The 17,587-nt window shown below is 47.9% G+C and overlaps 1 pseudogene; it reads left to right on the plus strand.

Moving 5' to 3' along the window:
* Positions 1–667: 667 nt before the first annotated feature.
* Positions 668–15,125, plus strand: LOC134387655 (leukotriene-B4 omega-hydroxylase 3-like; annotated as a pseudogene).
* Positions 15,126–17,587: the final 2,462 nt, after the last annotated feature.

Raw genomic sequence — 17,587 nt, forward strand, 5'->3', positions numbered from 1 at the left:
GCTTTGGAAAACAGGCCCTGTGAAATACATTTGCTCCATAGTATACTCCACAGGATGGAGAGAAAGACACAGAGAAAGGGACAGATACACAGAGGGACACACATACACATATTTATCTCTTTATATTTGTCTATTTCTTGTATCTACCTTGATCTATCTAACCTAATCTGTCTGTGTGTCTATTTATATCATCTACCCATCCATCATTTATCTCTATCTGTCTAATCATATCTATCAATCATCCACGGATCAATCTACCTTTGCCATCTATCTATATCTATATCTGCCTCTCTGTCTGTGTATCTATCTATCTATGCCTTTGTCTGTCTGTCTCTATCTACCTACCTAATTACCTGCCTATCTAATCTGTTCATCTACCCAAACACCAATCTATCCATCCATCCATTATCTACATATCTGTTTAATGAAAGCAACAGAGAGATGAAGAGTGAGGGGACAGAGAGAGGCACATAGATAGAGACACAGACACAGAAAGAGACAGACACTGACAGAGAAGCTGACTCAGCAGCGGGTGTAGACCAATAATCCAGGCAGCAGAGGTGAGAGGGATGAGAGGGTGTGGGGGGCAGAGGGGTGCAGTGGGCAGTGGTAGCATCCAAGGGCCCCTGCCAGTCCTGGTCTCAGCCTTGCTTGTCCCCAGATTCAGAACAATGAAGAGGGCATGCGGCTGCTGGAGGATCTGGGCCACTCCTTCCGTGACGTCCACCTCTGGTGGGTCGGGCCTCTCTATCCTGCTCTGAGGCTTGTTCACCCTAAGTTCGTGGCGCCTGTGCTTCAGGCCCCAGGTATCTGCCCCAGGAGCCCACAGCCCCAGCCTCTTCCCTGCCTCTGCTCCCAGCCCTTCCCAGCCCTGGAAGGCCAGGGTGAGTGGGGAAATGGGCAGTGTCCCACAGAGACCATGGCTCTGCCACTAACCTGTTGGGTGGCTCTGGGAAGGTCCCCAGCTCTCTCTGGCTGCTGAAGTCTCTTCCAGTTGTGAGTGATGGGAATCAACCCTGTGTGGTCTAAACAAAGAAGGGGAATCTCTTGACTATAAAGGGCTGGCCTTCAGGTGTGGCTGGATCCAGGTCTTCAAACAATGCCATGAGGAATATGTCTTCATCTCTTAGTTCTGTTTCCTTCTGTGATGGCTTCAATCTCATGCCAGTAAAGATGAGTCCCAGAAGCTGAACCCCTGTGGAAAATTCCTGTAGTTCCAGAAAAAGTGCCAGAATTCCCTTAAATTTTCCTGGCCTGGGTCAAAGGACCAATTTTTCATCCAATCACTGGGACTTGATTGCTGAGGCTTAGGGTCATACGCTCAGATCTGGAGCAGGGGCTGGGGTTAGGTGGTCATCCTCACATCTACTTGAATTGAGGGAAGGGGGTGTGTGAAGTGCTCCTTTCCAGAGAAGGAAAATGGGCACTGGACAGGCAGACACCGCAGATGTCCATCCACCAGCATCCCTGTGAGGTGGGCATTTCCTGGGTAAGGAAACTGAGGCTCAGAGAGGCACAGTGACTTCTCAAGGTCACACAGCATACGGAGGCCTCCCACTTAGTTCTGTGCACTCTCAGCTGCCCTGACTCCCTCCGATGGGAGGAATCCTAAACTGGAACATGATTGTAAGGGGAGGGTATGTCCAGCATATTGTGAGGGAGGATCTACTGGACCCAGATTGGTCCACTGTGTCTGGTCAGGCCTGGGGGCTGCTCTAGGGGTGGGAGGGAGTTGTGGCATCTCTTCAGGGTGGGCAGAGCTCAGCAACCAAGGGGAGTGGCATCCCCTGGTTTATTTAAGGGCAGAGGAGCCCTTGACCCTAAGCACATAACATGTAGTGTGGACTGGAGGAGGACACTGAGAAAGTTGATATTAAAGCAGCCATATTTAAAGCCTGCCTGGGGCCCACCCATGGATGTGACCTGAGGTCATGTCAGACCATCTCAGGTCCATGTCAGAGTATGCTGTGTCACATCACAGCTTGTCATGTACAATGTGGCCACGTCAGGACATGCTAACACATGTGTTTGAGTCACATATCCCAGAGCCATGTCAGGAAATGCCAGAGAGTACTGGGACAGAGAGGTGACCTAGGTTCCTGTAAAGGCATTTGGCAGAGTGCTGGGATGTGCTTGGGTGTTGTAGAGCCTGTTAGACCATGCAGGAGCTATGCCGAGGCATGCCAGGGTGTGTCACACCATGTCAGGGTGTGCTTTTGCCTTGCTCTGCTGCTGCAGCCTTGTCTGATCCTCCTTTTTATGCTCTCTCCTCCCTGCTTGCTCTGCCCTCTGCCCCTTCCCTGCTATGCTGGGCTTGGAGGGGGAGTGCAGACTCCTGGTTCGGAGCCTCCACCCAACACCCAAAGTCTCTCCCCTCCCCCCTCTATGGCCCATGATGGTCCTCGTTCCTGTCAGCTGCCATTGCACTCAAGGATATGACTTTCTATGGCTTCCTGAAACCCTGGCTGGGTGAGTAACTGCAGGTGAAGGGGTTGGTTGGGGACCACCTTGGTGTACCAGGGGAAGGTGACACCTATGCCCACTGCCCATGGCTGCCCCATTAGGAGATGGGCTGCTTCTGAGTGCTGGTGACAAGTAGAGCCACCACCGCCACCTGCTGACACCTGCCTTCCAGTTCAACATCCTGGAGCCCTATGTGAAGATTTTCAACCACAGCGTGAACGTCGTGCACGTGAGTCACATGAGCCCAGGGTCCCAGCTGGAGCCTTGGGAAAGGGAAAGTGGCCTCAGATGGATCTGATGTGGAATTTTGGCTCTGCTGGAGGGCTTTGGAACCATTTCTTTTCGTCTCTGAAACTTGGTTTCTTCATCTGTAAAATGGGGATAATAATCCCTACTTAAAGGTGGTGAAAATAGCTTAGGGGAGTCATGTAACTGGCACGTAGGAGGTGCTCAAAGGTGTCAGTTTCTGCTCTTCCTCACAGAAGCCCTGTACACTCAAGTGCATGGTGTTGAAGATCACATAGTACCAACTTCTGCATAGCATTCACTAAAACCCACTGGCCTCGGTGGGTCAACTGGACTCCCCCATTTGTCTCTTATCCTCCAGAGGCTAGCCTGGGCTTGCTAGCCTGGTGCAGACTGGGTTCCAAGAGGAAAGAAGCGATATTCCATGCCTCTTGATGTTCCCTTTCAGAACTAGCAGGCCGTCATTGTCACTACATCCTACTGGCCAAAGCAAGTCAGAAGTCCAGCTCAGATTCAAGAGGCAGAGAAACAGGTTCCACCTTCTAATGGAAGGAACTGCAAAACCTCTTTGCAAAGGGTGAAGATATAGGGAGGGAGTAAAGCTGGGGACGTTTCCACAATCACCTGCTACTGTGATAATGATAGCTGCCATTTATTGAGCACTTACTATATACCAGAAACTACATGCCAATTTCCTGATATATGTTGTCTAATGTAATTTTCACAACAGTATGAGGTAGAGATGGTTATGATTGTCACATTACAGATGATGAAACCGAGGATCAGAGAGGTTAGAGATCTTTTCCCTGCTGTTAAGTGAGCTACATGTGATGGAGCAGGGACTCTAATCTGCCTTATCTTATGTCAGAGCAGGTCAACTTAACTGTTACTGAAGATTTGACAGGTGGGAGCCAGAGGAGAGCAATGAGTTGACCAAGGGCACACAGAGCAGAGGACGCAGAGCTGGGACTTGAACCCGGGTCACCTGACTCCCGGCCTTGAGTCTTCATTTCCCAATAGTAACAGCTTCCGCACCTACCAACCTGGTCCTCTCTGGGGATGAGTGTGTGGGACAAAGTACCTGCAGGTTTGTTCTGGAGGAGTCCATTCTCTTGGTTGACTCAAGGGAGCCAAGTTCCAACCCCAGCTCTGTCTCCTTCCCTGTCCAGGCCAAGTGGCAGCGCCTGGCCTCAGAAGGCAGCACCCATCTGGACGTGTTTGAGCACATCGGCTTCATGACCCTGGATAGTCTGCAGAAATGTGTCTTCAGCCTTGACAACAACTGCCAGGAGTGAGTCCCTGCCCAGAGCCTGGGAACTCAGGTTATGGACCCACAGGAGTGGGTGGGGGAGGAAGGACTGACTAGGGCAATCCTAAAACCCTTCCTGCAAGAGGTGGGTTAGATCTGGGCATTGAAGGACAGAAAAGAGACAATGAGCTGCTCTTCTAGGTAGGTGGAATTGTTTGTCTACAGTCAAAGAGGGTAGGATGAGCAGAGCGTGTGCAACAGGCAGAAAGAGACACTTTGGAAATGGTGCAGGCAGTGGTTGTATCTTAGACACTGGAAATCCAGGCAAAGTTGAATAAACTTTATCGTGAGGTTCCCAGGGAACCACGGAAGGTGTTTGAGCAGATGGTTATGGTCAGAGCTTGGACACTTGACTCCATAGAGGACAGACTGTCTTGTAGACTCAGGATGCAAGGAGACCATGAAGAGGAGGAGGTCTGAGCTTGGTGGTGGAAATGGGGCAGATTTGGCAGAAATTGAGGAACAATGGGCAGGACCAGATGTTGGATGAGAGAGAGAGGAGATGACCATGATGCCCAAGCTCTGCCCTGGAAACCGGGGACATGAGGAAGCTCACAGAGAGTGGGAGGAAGAGGGGGAAGTGTGGCTGGAGGACACCCTTTTCTGGGTGGAATGTGGCCTGGGATTCTGTCTGGGAGGTGCTCCCAGGGTTTCATGTGTGTTAAGAAGCTGTGTCCTTTCCCTGGGCTGGTTCTGCAGGAGTCCCAGTAAATATATATATATATATATATATATTTTTTTTTTTAGGTGACCGGCCACACCATGCTCAGCCAGTGAGCGCACCGGCCATCCCTATATAGGATCCGAACCTGCGGCGGGAGCGTTGCTGCGCTCCCAGCGTGGCACTCTCCAGAGCGCGCCATGGGGTCGGCCCCCCAGTGAATATATTGCCGCCATCTTGGATCTCAGTGCCCTCATAGTGAAACGGGTACAAAAGATCTTCCCTCACATGGACTTCCTGTACCACCTCACTCCTGATGGCCATCGCTTCCATAAAGCCTGCAATCTGGTGCATGACTTCACAGATGCCATCATCCAGGAGTGGTGCCGCATCCTGGTGAGTCATGGTGTTAATGATTTCCCGAAGCACCAGACCAAGGCCAAGACTTTGGACTTCATTGATGTGCTCCTGCTGGCCAAGGTGAGCTTCTCTGGGGTGTGAAATCAGGAGGTAAAGTGGACCTCGATGCCAAATGTCAGATGGAAGAACTTGAACTTGATCCAGAGGGCACTGGGGAGCCATGGAAGGTGCTTGAAGAAGGGAAGGAGAAGGCAGAGAAAAGTTTTAGTGGTAACTTTATAGAAATCTTCCTGAGAGGAGCAAACAGGAAGTAGGAGACTATGGGGGAAGCCTGCGGGGCAGGCTCTGCAGACGACAAGGGAGGGATCCTGATTGGATGATGGGTCCTCAAGGACAGTTTTTGGTTAGACTCTGGGGCCTTCAGAGCTGGTGTGATTCTGGAGGTCTTGTTTGATCTTCAGGATGAAGACAGGAAGGAGTCGTCAGACGAGGACATACGAGCAGAGGCTGATACCTTCATGGTTGAGGGTGAGAGTCCCAGTGTGGGACTATCATGGGGACAGGGATCTCTCCATCCCAGGGATGTGGATGCTGGACCCTAGATCACTCCCCTCTGCCCATTGTTCCCCTCCCGCATCCTCTCTGAAGGTCTCAATGTAAGGGCGCTGTCCACCGCTCTGGTGGTGAAGCAGCCCAGAGACCTAACTCTGCCTGGCTGCCTCTCAGATCATGACACAATGGCCAGTGGCCTCTCCTGGACTCTGTACAACCTCACGAGGCACCCAGAATACCAGGAGCGCTGCCAGCAGGAGGTGCGAGAGCTCCTGAGGAACCGTGAGCCTAAAGAGTTTGCATGGTGGGTGCAGGTCCTCATGGCCTTTCCCCGGGCCCCTCTCCTTGGCCCTGCTCCTTAGGTGGAGAAGGTCTTTTTTGCTGATTCTGCCATTTTTGCCTAGTGAGAATAGGATCAGAACCCAGAAGCAGGGCCTGGTACCCACTTTGGCTAGTAGGGGAAAGGTTGTAGGCTTTTAGGACAGAAAGATCTGGGAGTCCTTATGTATTGCCCCACTTCTTTGCTATGCGAGGTTAGCAAAATCAATTCCCTTTTCTTAACCACCTTTATCCTCTGGAAGCTGGGGTGAATCTCTAACACACAGGGCTGCTTGGAGAATTAGCAACAATGCATGTGGAGCAGATGTCACCCAGTATGTACGAGAAATCTTCCAAAAGTTCATGGAATAATCTGTGTTATCTTCTAATTCCATTTTCCACGAAGTTTTCAAAGTACCCTTGTATTTAGTAAATGAACTTCCCCACTCCCTGGCTTTCCTGTCTACAGTTGTCATATCACAGATCTTGTGTTGTTCTTAGCTTTTTCAGAAATGTAGCACTGTGATTTTATTAGTCATCTGTGGTTCTAAGTACTTTCAGTTAATTGTTTTCAACCCTCACGTAGCACTTCCCTTCCCAATCCATTAGTGCTGGATGCCCACCCAGGCTGCTTCCACCTCTCCTCTGCAGTGAGCCTGTTTGTACATGTCTCCTTATCTGCCTTCCTGAGACTCTCTCTGGGATCTATACTTGGGAGCCTGCTTGCTGGGTCATAAAACACACATCGGCTTTCCTTGTGCATGCACTGGCAGTTGCCCTACAGAAGGGCAGCTCCCGTCACACCACTATCAACATCTGAGGTCCCTCCACCCCCACACCTCAGCTACCCCTCAGCATTTCTTACCTTGTTATGTCACATTTATTTCTATGCCTTACATAGATGTGAGGTGACACGTCCCATTGTTAGATAATTTCCATTTCTCTGATAACCAGTGACTTTGAGTATTACTTCTTAAGTCTCCTGTGTTTGAGCTCCCGTGAATTCCCAGATCACATCTTCTGTCTACTTTTCTCTTGGGTCACGTGTTCTTTCTCTTTCTGATTTGTAGGAATTCCTACCATCAAGATATTTTCTAGATCTATATATTTATTGTAGACATCCTCTCTGAGTCTCTCACCTGAATGTTCACTGAGTCCACAGTATCTTTTATGACACATAAATCTTTAATTTTCTTCACATTAACCCTTTTTATTTCTTTTTTGTCTTCCAGTTTGTGCTTTTGGGGTTTTAAGAGTTCCTACTCCTAGGTCACAAAATGTCTCTTATAATATCTTCTTTTAGCTTTATAGTTTTATCTTTCACATATAGGAGAATTCTCCACCTTGCAAATGGAATAGGCAAGGGTCTAGTTCTTTCTGTTTCCACACTACCAGTCATCTGTGTTGGGGCCCAGAAAACAACACCACAAAGTGAAGGCCTCAGAAACAGCCTCAAAAACAAAGTTTTCCTTTTACCTTTTCTCCTGTCCTCCTGTCTCTCTGCCTCATTCTCCCCTGAGGCGAATAGAAATTAGATCCCTCTTTCCCAAGGCAGGTCATAGATATGCTCTAATCTTCCCCCGGCCTTTCTGTCTTGGCGATGGCCACATAGAAGCTCTCTGACCTACTTTGTCTGATTGTAGGTCGTAAGACCCCCATTCCAGAAAGGGTCCTGCCCCATAACCTGGAAGGATGGATGCTACACAGAGAGGCCAAGAAGAATCGCAACAAACAGGCCCTGCTGGGTTTCCCCAGTCAGTCTGTGAGATCAGGATTTTTTTGTCCAATCACATATCCACATGGCTGTGCCTGCTCCCTAGAACCTAAGCACACATGTGGACAGTTTTCCCTATACCTTTGGGCCTTCATTCTGAAGGCTCCTGTGTCATGTTAAGCTATGATATAATAAAATTTATTATGCCTTTTCTTCATATTATCAGGTGATTTTTCAGAGAACTTTCAGGAGGTTGAAGGGAATGTCTTCTCTTGGTCCCTACAGCTGAACACCTTCCGTCAAACTGTCCGTCCATTGCCTAGGGGTGTGTGGACCTTCCTTTACCAGATGCTAAGTTTTTACCTTTTCATGTGCCTGACTCTGCATGCTCTGCTCTGTTCTACAGGTCTGTTTTCCTGTTTTTGGTACAGTACCAGTGTTGTTTTTAAAAATGATCTTATTTCATTTTTATCACTATACTTCATAGTAGTTCTTAATATCTGGTAAATTGGGTTCCCCCTCTTTGATTTTTTATTTTTAAATTGTCCTAGCTCTTGACAAACTTTTACTCTTCCAATTGGAACAGGAATGTTGACTTCTAAAAAAATCCAGCTAGTCTTTCATTGCATTGCAGCGACTATATTGATTAATTCAGAATGAATTGACACCTTTCTAATATTTGGTCATCCCACTCTAGAGTGTGGAGGGGATCTTATATATTCTTGTAATCTTATAAACCCTTTATGGAGATTTTTTCTCTGCTTTTGTTAGCTTGTTATATAATTTCTAAAGCCTTTTCATGCAAATGTATTAACACTTTAAACGGTATCTTCTGAACCTTGTGCTTTGCTCAGAAATGCTTCTAAAAATACCAGACTAAATTTTCTTTTAGTGTTTTTGCGACTGTGTTTTCTCGTGAGTACATCTTTGATCCGTCTGTAGTGGGTCTTGTTGTAGGACTGAGGCTCAGAGGGAGGTGGTGAGAGGCTAGAAGGGGCAGCAGTGGTGCAGTGGGGTTGGAGGGACTCTGTTTTTGTTCCCTGGATAACTTTTGGGGGGTGGTGTGGATGTTTCCTTAGGGATGACCTAGCGCAGCTGTCCTTCCTGACCATGTGCATCAAGGAGAATCTGCACCTGCATCCCCCATTCACCATCATCTCCCACCGCTGTACCCAGGACGTTGAGCTCCCAGATGGCCTCATCATCCCCAAAGGTGCCCACAGTGGCGGGGGGAGGAGGCTCCTGGGCAGGATGGTGGCTCCATCAAGCAGCGCGAACCTCGTCCTGACTGTTCCCTCCTCCCCAACAGGAAACATCTGCTCCATCAGCATCTTCGGGATTCATCACAACCCGTCAGTCTGGCCGGACCCTGAGGTGCCGCCCCTCCCCCTCCTACATCCCAGGGACCTGGCGAGGGCGAGGGGTCCTGATCGGGGAAATCTGACGCTCCCTGTCACTGTACCCACAGCTGTCTTTCCTGGGGGTGGCTGGGTGTCCTGAGAGACCTCACCCAGCAGCCCCGTCTTGCCCCAATCCCAGGTCTATGACTCCTTCCGCTTCGACCCAGAAAAGATCCAGAAGAGGTCACCTCTGGCTTTTATTCCCTTCTCGGCGGGGCCCAGGCGAGGCCAGCGAGCTTCTGGGCGGGGTGGGGCTAGGGCGGTGCAGGAGGCGGCCTCGTCAGGGCCTCCCCTCCCATGCCTGATTTGTGGGGTGGCGTGTCTCAGAGGGTCAGAGATTTGGACAAATTTCTCGGAAAGTTGTGTGCCCAGAGTATCCCCCCTCGCTGCCCCTCACGCTCATCGAGAAGGGGAGGGGGTCCTGGGCAGGGTGCTGGATACGATGGGTCCCGGATGTGGGTCCTGGGCACAGTCAGAGTCCCCACCCCTCAGCAGGAACTGCATCGGGCAGACGTTCGCCATGGCTGAGATGAAGGTGGCCCTGGCGCTCACGCTGCTGCGCTTCCGCCTCCCGCCCGACGACGAGGAGCCTCGTAGGACGCCAGAGCTGATCCTGCGCGCGGAGGGCGGACTCTGGCTGAGGGTGGAGCCGCTGAGCGCGGGCCCGGCAGTGATGCACCCACCGCCCCCTGGCCTGGGAACCCACACCGAGCCCACCCACCTACCTTTGCAGACTCCCAGGAATAAAACTGTGCTGCCTGAGCCTCACCGAGAGCCAGCAGGGGGCGCTGGGGACCGCGGGGAATCCAGGGAGCAGGCACGGGTTGGTGGAGGTGGGGCTGGTGTGTCTGAGCCCAAGACCCTGACTGCCTCTCTGGCTGACCACAGGGTCCCCACCCTGATGGCAGGTTCTCCTATAGCCCGGCCATGGACTTTATTTTGTGGGTAATAGGGAGCATGGGATGTGTTTGAGCAGGAAATGGACCAGGATTAAGGATGAACAGAAGACGCATGTTTGACTGAGTCTGGGAGGCAAATCCACGGTGGCGCTACACGCCCACCAGCCGGACCTCGACTTCACGTCCTTCGAAGAGTCACGAATATGTGGGCTGTCAGAAATCTTTCCCACACCAAAGAGGCTTTGATATTCCTTTAAGAGTAGAGAGAGGGAGTGGGGAGGTGTGGGGCCCGTGGACACTCCGGACTCTGCTGCACCTGCGTGTGTAATTTTCACAACACACCAGGCTCGGTCTTGCCAGCGTCTGCTACGGGGCCTCGTTCCTCTCCTGAGTGTGAAGGAGGCTGCCCTCTGCTGGACGGTTTGGGAACAACAGGCTCTAAGGAGTCTTCCCCATGAGTTTAGAGTGTGTGTGTGTGTGTGTGCGTGTGCGTGTGCGTGTGTGTGTGTGTGTCTGAGAGACTATGTGACTGTGCGTTTGTGCATGTATGTATGTGAATATTTGTATTTAATTGTGTGCACTTGTGGGAATGCTGTGTATGTGTGCGTGTGTACTTGCATACTGTGTTGGTGTGTGTCTGTGCATGTACTTATACATTGTGTGTGTGTAAGTACACCCAGTCACTCTTACACACAGTGTTGGTGAGTGTTTGTGTGTGTCGGACTCACTGATTGACCATAACTGTCCACACCAGGCAGTGCCCCTACTCATCATTGGAGCCGCCGACAGAGCACCCTGTCCCTGTCCCCAGGCCTGACTCTTGCAGTGCAGGCAGGACATTATGGAGAAATAATGCCCTTGGAATCACTGAGTAATCACTGGTGGGTATTTGGTGGTTAAGTACCCAGCTTCCTTCCTCTGAGTGGGATGACTCTGCGGTGCAAATTGTATTCTGTCTCCCAGAGGTCCCCAGATAACAGAGCCCTGGTTACTCACATTAGAAAATTTCTTGATAACGGTTTCTTGATAACTGTCTCCTTCCCTTTCCTGTCTCAGTTCCCCTCTGCACTACCGGCATTTCCTGGGGTCACCTCCCAAAGAAACAGCTGGCAGTAGAATGCTTGTCTTAGGGTCCCCTCTAAATAAAGTGATTGCCCTTGAATCCTTGCATCAGGATTCACTTCTGGGGAGTTCAAACTAGTATACACATGTTGGCTAGCTCCTCCAATCACCATAGGCCTATTATTGTGCCCTTTTTATGTGAGAAGGAATGTGAAGCTCAGACAGGGCCAGTCACTTGCCCAAGGTCACACAGCTGATGAGTGGCAGAGTTCACCTTTCACCATAGGTCGTCTGACCTTAAGCCAGTGCTTCCTCTTGTTCAGGGGATGTTCAATGTCAGCAGGGTCGCTGATGTGTGTGCCACACGGACCCAAGGCTGATGGCTGGTACCCGTGTCTTCATTCTGTCAGAAGAGTAGTAATACTGGCAAACACATGCTCAGCAGTGATCGTGTGCCAGGGAGTGTTGGCGTAAACCCCTTACTCATTTAACTCATTTAATTTCTATAATAACCGTGCTATGGCCCTCAGTGTTTAGGTGAGAAAACTGAGGCTCAGAGAGGTAAAGAGACTTGCCCAGAGTCACACAGCTGCTCCCAATTTGAACCAAGCAGGTTCTGCACCTGGAGTCCTTGTTCTCAGTCACAACACTCTCCGGCTCATCACAGATCAAGTAGATTGAACCCTACTGCATGTCAGGCATGGCACTAAATAATTTATTATAATGATGTAATTTATAATTATATAGATTAGTAATTATAATTAAAATACTATGCAGGGTTCATATAAGAAAAGGAAACAATTGGCAAGTGTAGTTATTTGTATAGTATGGCTAAGTCTGTCACCCCAAAGCTCATGTTACAATATGACCTCCAATGTGGCAGCGTTGGGAGGTAGAACCTTGAAGAGGTGGGGCCCAGGGGGAGGTGCTTTCGTTGTGGGGGTCGATCCCTCATGAATTGATTAATACTTCCCTGGGAGGGGGTATTCTTGTTCCCATGAGAGCTGGTTGTTAAAAGGGGCCCACAGTGCCCCTCCCTCTCTCTTGCTTCCTCTCTGGCCAAGTGATTTCCTCGTACCTGCCACCTGCCTGCCTGTCTCTCCACGAGGGAAAGTAGCCTGAGGCCCACTCCAGATACAGCTGCTGCAGAATGGTGAGTCAAATAGAACTCTTTCCTTAATAAATTACCCAGTCTTAGGTATTCTGTTATAGCCACACAAAAATGGACTGGGACAGAAAATTGATACTGAGGAAGGGTGTGTTGCTGTACATCTGGAAATGTTGCTGTACACCTTTGGAACTGGGTAATGGACAAAGAATGGAAGAATCTGGAGGAGCAGGCTAGAAAAGGATACTAATGCAGTGAACAGAGCATTAAAGTCCATTCTGGTGAGAATGTAGAGGAAGAGCTGGAACTTCTGAGAGATTGGTTAAGTGGTGGTGACCAGAATGCTGATAGAAATACGGACAGTAAAAGCCATTCTGAGGAGGTCAGATGGAAACGAGGAACTTCATGGAAACTGTAGCAAAGGTCACCCTTGTTACATCTTAGCAGAAACTTGGCTGCATTGTGTCCATTCCCTAGGGTTTTATGGAAGGTGGAATTTAAGAATGATGAACTAGGATAGCGGTGGAAGAAATACCTAAGTAAAATATTGAACGTGTTGCGTGGCTGCTTTTAATTCATATGGTAAAATGAGGAAATAGAGGAATGACCTAAAGATGGAATTTATGATAAAAAGTGAAGGAGATCATGAGCATAAAGATTTGGGAAATTCACAGCCTGGCTGACTGGTAGAGAATACAAGAAGATTTTCAGGAGAAGAATCCAAGGGTGTGGTAGAGGTGCTGGTTGTAGAGATATCAGCATGGGTATAAGGCAGCCAGGTGTCTTAGCCATGAAGCTGGAAGAAAGGTCCCAAAGGTGTTGCAGAAGTGTTAGAGGCCACCCCTCCCATCACAGAGCCAAAGGCCTAGGGGGACACACTGGTGGCACCATCTCGGGATGCTGCTCCCTGTATCCTGGTTGCTCCAGCAGCCCCAAGTGCTGTCCCCATTGCTGCTCTGGAGAGACCAAGCCATAAGCCTTGGTGGCATCCACGCCCACTTGGTGCTCCATTTGCAGAAGTGCAGAATGCAAGAGCCATGGAGGCATAGTGGCCTCCATCCAGACTTCAGAGAATGTATGGAAGGGCGAGGGGGCCCAGACAGAGGCCTGCCATGGGGGGTGGGGGGGTGGGGAGCCACTGCAGAAGCATCTACTAGAGAAACACAGATCCTGCACAGAGAGTCCCCACCAGGGCAATGCCCTGTAGAACTTGGAAGCAAGGCTGCCACCAGGACCCCACAACTGCAGAGCTAGCAGCAGACAACACCCACCTGGAAAAGCCACAGGCACCGGACTCCAACCCATGAGTGTATCCACAAGGTCTCTGCTGGATAAAGCCATGGGGACAGGGGTGCCCTAGGGTCTGGGGGCCCTGGCTCACCACTATGCCTAGACGTCAGCACATGTAGCCAAAGGAGATTGTTTTCTGGTGTTTCCACTCCAACCAATACATGTGAAGATTGTTTGTGACTTACGTGTTCTTTACTGAACAAATGTGTGGTTCCTGGTGAATCTCATTTCTGCCCCTATGAGGAAAAGATACAAAGTGGTTGATACTCACAATACCTTGGCTCTTGGGAACTTTTGGTTTGTTGGTATAGAAAGTCCTACACCTGTAGCTCTTTAATAGGATTTATTTAACGCTGCTTACTTCATCACTCATGACACTTCATCATCTGTGGCCATAATTCCCAGAAGGTCTTTCAGTGGTTGCTATGGTTCTTTAGTAAGGATGACCACATATGTGAATCTTGTTTGATAATGTGAAAACTAACTTGGTTTTTTGTTTGCTTGTTTGCTTAGTGACTGGCTGGTATCAGGATCTAAACCCATCACTTGGGTGTTATAAGGCCATGCACTAGCCAACTGAGAAAACCTCTCATTCGTCTTTTCTTTGGGATTTTATAGCATAAGCGTATTATAAAACATCTTCCAACCATGTCATCTTCTGTTCTATTAAGGCTGTAATCTCTGCATTCCTAAAATGTGCTCTCTTTCAGTGCTGACTTTCACATATCAGCACCAGCAGGAAGCACAGGTGAGGGATCCGCGAGCAGCAGCAGAAGAGCAGTCCCACTGTCAAAGGAATAAGCATTCCTTACCGGCCAGAACCAAAGACCAAAGCAGAACAACAGAAAATCATCACATCCATTGGAGGCAAGAGAGTACATGGTGTAGAAGGATCCACTGAAATTGGCAAGCAACTGTATCAAAAGCACTTGGAGAAGAGAGGGGTGCCCAACTTTCAAGGATGGGCCAATAAGTGGTGCAGAGCCCTAAGTTGTCCTGTAGGTGACCACACTGGGAACCAAGAGTAGGAGGCGCATATGATAAAGGACTCCTTTCACCTTCCCTACCCTTAGTGGATACAGCAGACAAGAGATGACACCTGAAAATAAACACACATAGACAGAGGCACAGATGCACACAAATTCACACCCAACGGTGTGTTATTCCATCCCTTTGCTGGCACCATGAACTCAATGTGAATCTATGGCGAGTGATCTTCAGTTGGAACATCAGCACTACCTGGGTGCCAAATCCCAGTTATTCACATAAAATAAATGCTGTGTCAACAGGGCACAGGCAGAAAGCTCAACACTCTGAGGCTTCTGGTCAACACCGTGGGAAGGTTTGAATGTGAAGAGAACCCTAAAGGAGAGACACGGGGAAAAGGGATGTCCCTGGCAAATGTCAGGTACTAGAGGGGACTTTGAAAATGTTGAGGTAGGTGCTTCCCCACTTTTCTGAGCAGCAAAAGTGAGCAGAAATGGGGAGAGTCAGTGGACACTTTGCCAAGGTTTCAAGAGCACCCCTTGTGGGCCCTGACACACCTCCATGCGTCTGCCAGTGACCCAGAAACTGGCCGAAAGGAAGTGCGGCCAGGAATTCATTCTCACCCATGTGCTGGGAAGTGGAGGCCGCTACAGTGAGAAGAGGGTGGACTGGACAGAAGAGGCTCCGCTCCCTTTAGCACCAGGGACAGCGGCCACCCCGAGAATCCTCTACCTCCTGGGCTGCAGGGGGCGCTAGCCCAGGTGCATCCCGCACATTTCTGGAGCAAAGAGTCCAAGGCCTCAGCGCCTTGCAGGGTCCCATGGAGTGGAGACCCGGAGGCCTGTTGGTTGCAAAAACGAGGGAAAAACAAGTAAAATAAACGTTTGATATATTCTTTTAATTTCTTTTTTATTTATTTTATTTATTTTTTAAAAAATTTTATTTTATTTTGACCATATACAATGTGTTTGATTATTGTGGCCAGTTACAGAAACCTCCTTCCCAACAACCTCATATCTGTTCACTTGTTGTATCCACTACAAGGAATTGTAACTGTTGTGTCTTCTTCCATCCCCCCAGCCCCCCAGTTTATTTGTGTATTTATTTATTTATTTTTAGCTCCCACAAGTAAGTGCAAACATGTGATATTTCTCTTTCTGTGCCTGACTTGTTTCACTTAATATAATTCTCTCTAGGTCCATCCATGTTGTTGCAAATGGCAGTATTTCATTCTTTTTTTATAGCAGAATAGTATTCCATTGCGTAGGTATACCACATTTTCTGTATCCACTAGTCTGAAGATGGACATTTGGGTTGGTTCCAACTCTTAGCTACTGTAAATAGTGCTGCAATGAACATTGGGGAACAGGTATACCTTCGACTTGATGATTTCCATTCCTCTGGGTATATTCCCAGCAGTGGGATAGCTGGGTCATATGGTAGATCTATCTGCAATTGTTTGAGGAACCTCCATACCATTTTCCATAGAGGCTGCACCATTTTGCAGTCCTAACAGCAATGTATGAGAGTTCCTTTTCTCCACAACCTTGCCTGCATTTATCATTCATGGTCTTTTGGATATTAGCCATCCTAACTGGGGTGAGATGTTATCTCAGTGTGGTTTTGATTTGCATTTCCCGAATGCTGAGTGATGTTGAGCATTTTTTCATATGTCTGTTGCTCATTTGTATATCTTCCTTTGAGAAATGCCTATTTAGCTCTTAGTCTGTGTTTTAATTGGGTTGCTTGTTTTCTTCTTGTAAAGTTGTTTGAGTTCCTTATATATTCTGGATATTAATCCTTTGTCAGATGTATATTTTGCAAATATTTTCTCCCAATCTGTTGGTTGTCTTTTAACTCTGTTAATTGTTTCTTTTGCTGTGCAGAAGCTTTTTAGTTTGATATAATCCCATTTGTTTATTTTTCCGTTGGTTGCCCATGCTTTTGCGGTTGTATTCATGAATTCTGTGTCCAGTCCTACTTCCTGAATTGTTTCTCCCATGTTTTCTTTAAGAAGTTTTATTGTTTCAGGGTGTATATTTTATTCTTTAATCCACTTTGAGTCGATTTTAGTATATAGTGAAAGGTATGGGTCTAGTTCCATTCTCCTGCATATGGATATCCAGTTATCCCAGCACCATTTGCTAAAGAGGCAGTCTCTTCCCCAGTGTATAGACTTGGTGCCTTTGTGAAAGATCAGATGGCTATAGGTGTGTGGGTTGATTTCTGGATTCTCTATTCTATTCCATTGATCAGTGTGTCTGTTTTCACGCCAGTACCATGCTGTTTTGGTTATTATAGCTTGTAGTATAGTTTAAAGTCAGGTAGTGTTATGCCTCCACTTTTATTATTTTGCTCAGGGTTGCTTTGGCTATGCATGGTCTTTTGTTATTCCATATAAATGTCTGGATAGTTTTTTCCATTTCCAAGAAAAGTGTCATTGGAATTTTGATGGGGATTGGATTGAATTTGTTGGTCACTTTGGGTAGTATGGACATTTTCACAATGTTGATTCTTCCAATCCAAGAGCATGAGATATCTTTCCATTTTCTTGTGTCCTCTTTAACTTCTCTCAGCAGTGGTTTGTAGTTCTCATTATAGAGATTTTTCACATTCTTGGTTAACTCTATTCCTAGGTATTTTATTTTTTTGGTGGCTATTGTAAATGGGCAAGCTTTCTTGATTTCGCTTTCTGTGTGTTCACTATTGGAGAATTGAAAATCTACTGATTTTTGCGTGTTGATTTTGTATTCTGCTACTGTGCTGAAATCATTTATCAACCCCAAGAGTTTTTCTGTAGAGGCTTTAAGCTGATCGATATGTAGGATCATGTTCTCTGCAAACAGGGACAGTGTGATTTCATCTTTTCCAATCTGGATGCCCTTTATTTCCTTCTCTTCTCTGATTGCTCTGGCTAGTACTTCCAACACTACATTGAATAGGAGTGGTAAGAGTGGGCATCCTTGTCTAGTTCCTGTTCTTAAAGGAAAAGCTTTCAGCTTTTCCCCATTCAAGATGATATTAGCAGTGGGTTTATCATATATGGCTTTAATTATGTTGAGATACTTTCCATCTATATCTAACTTATAGAGGGTCTTTGTCATGAATGAATGTTGAATTTTATCAAATGCTTTTTCAGCATCTATAGAGATGATCATATGATCCTTGTGTTTGATTTTATTGATATGGTGTATCACATTTATTGATTTGCATATGTT

This window comes from Cynocephalus volans, chromosome 10 (genome assembly GCF_027409185.1).
Source record: "Cynocephalus volans isolate mCynVol1 chromosome 10, mCynVol1.pri, whole genome shotgun sequence".
In the NCBI taxonomy this organism is placed as follows: Eukaryota; Metazoa; Chordata; class Mammalia; order Dermoptera; family Cynocephalidae; genus Cynocephalus; species Cynocephalus volans.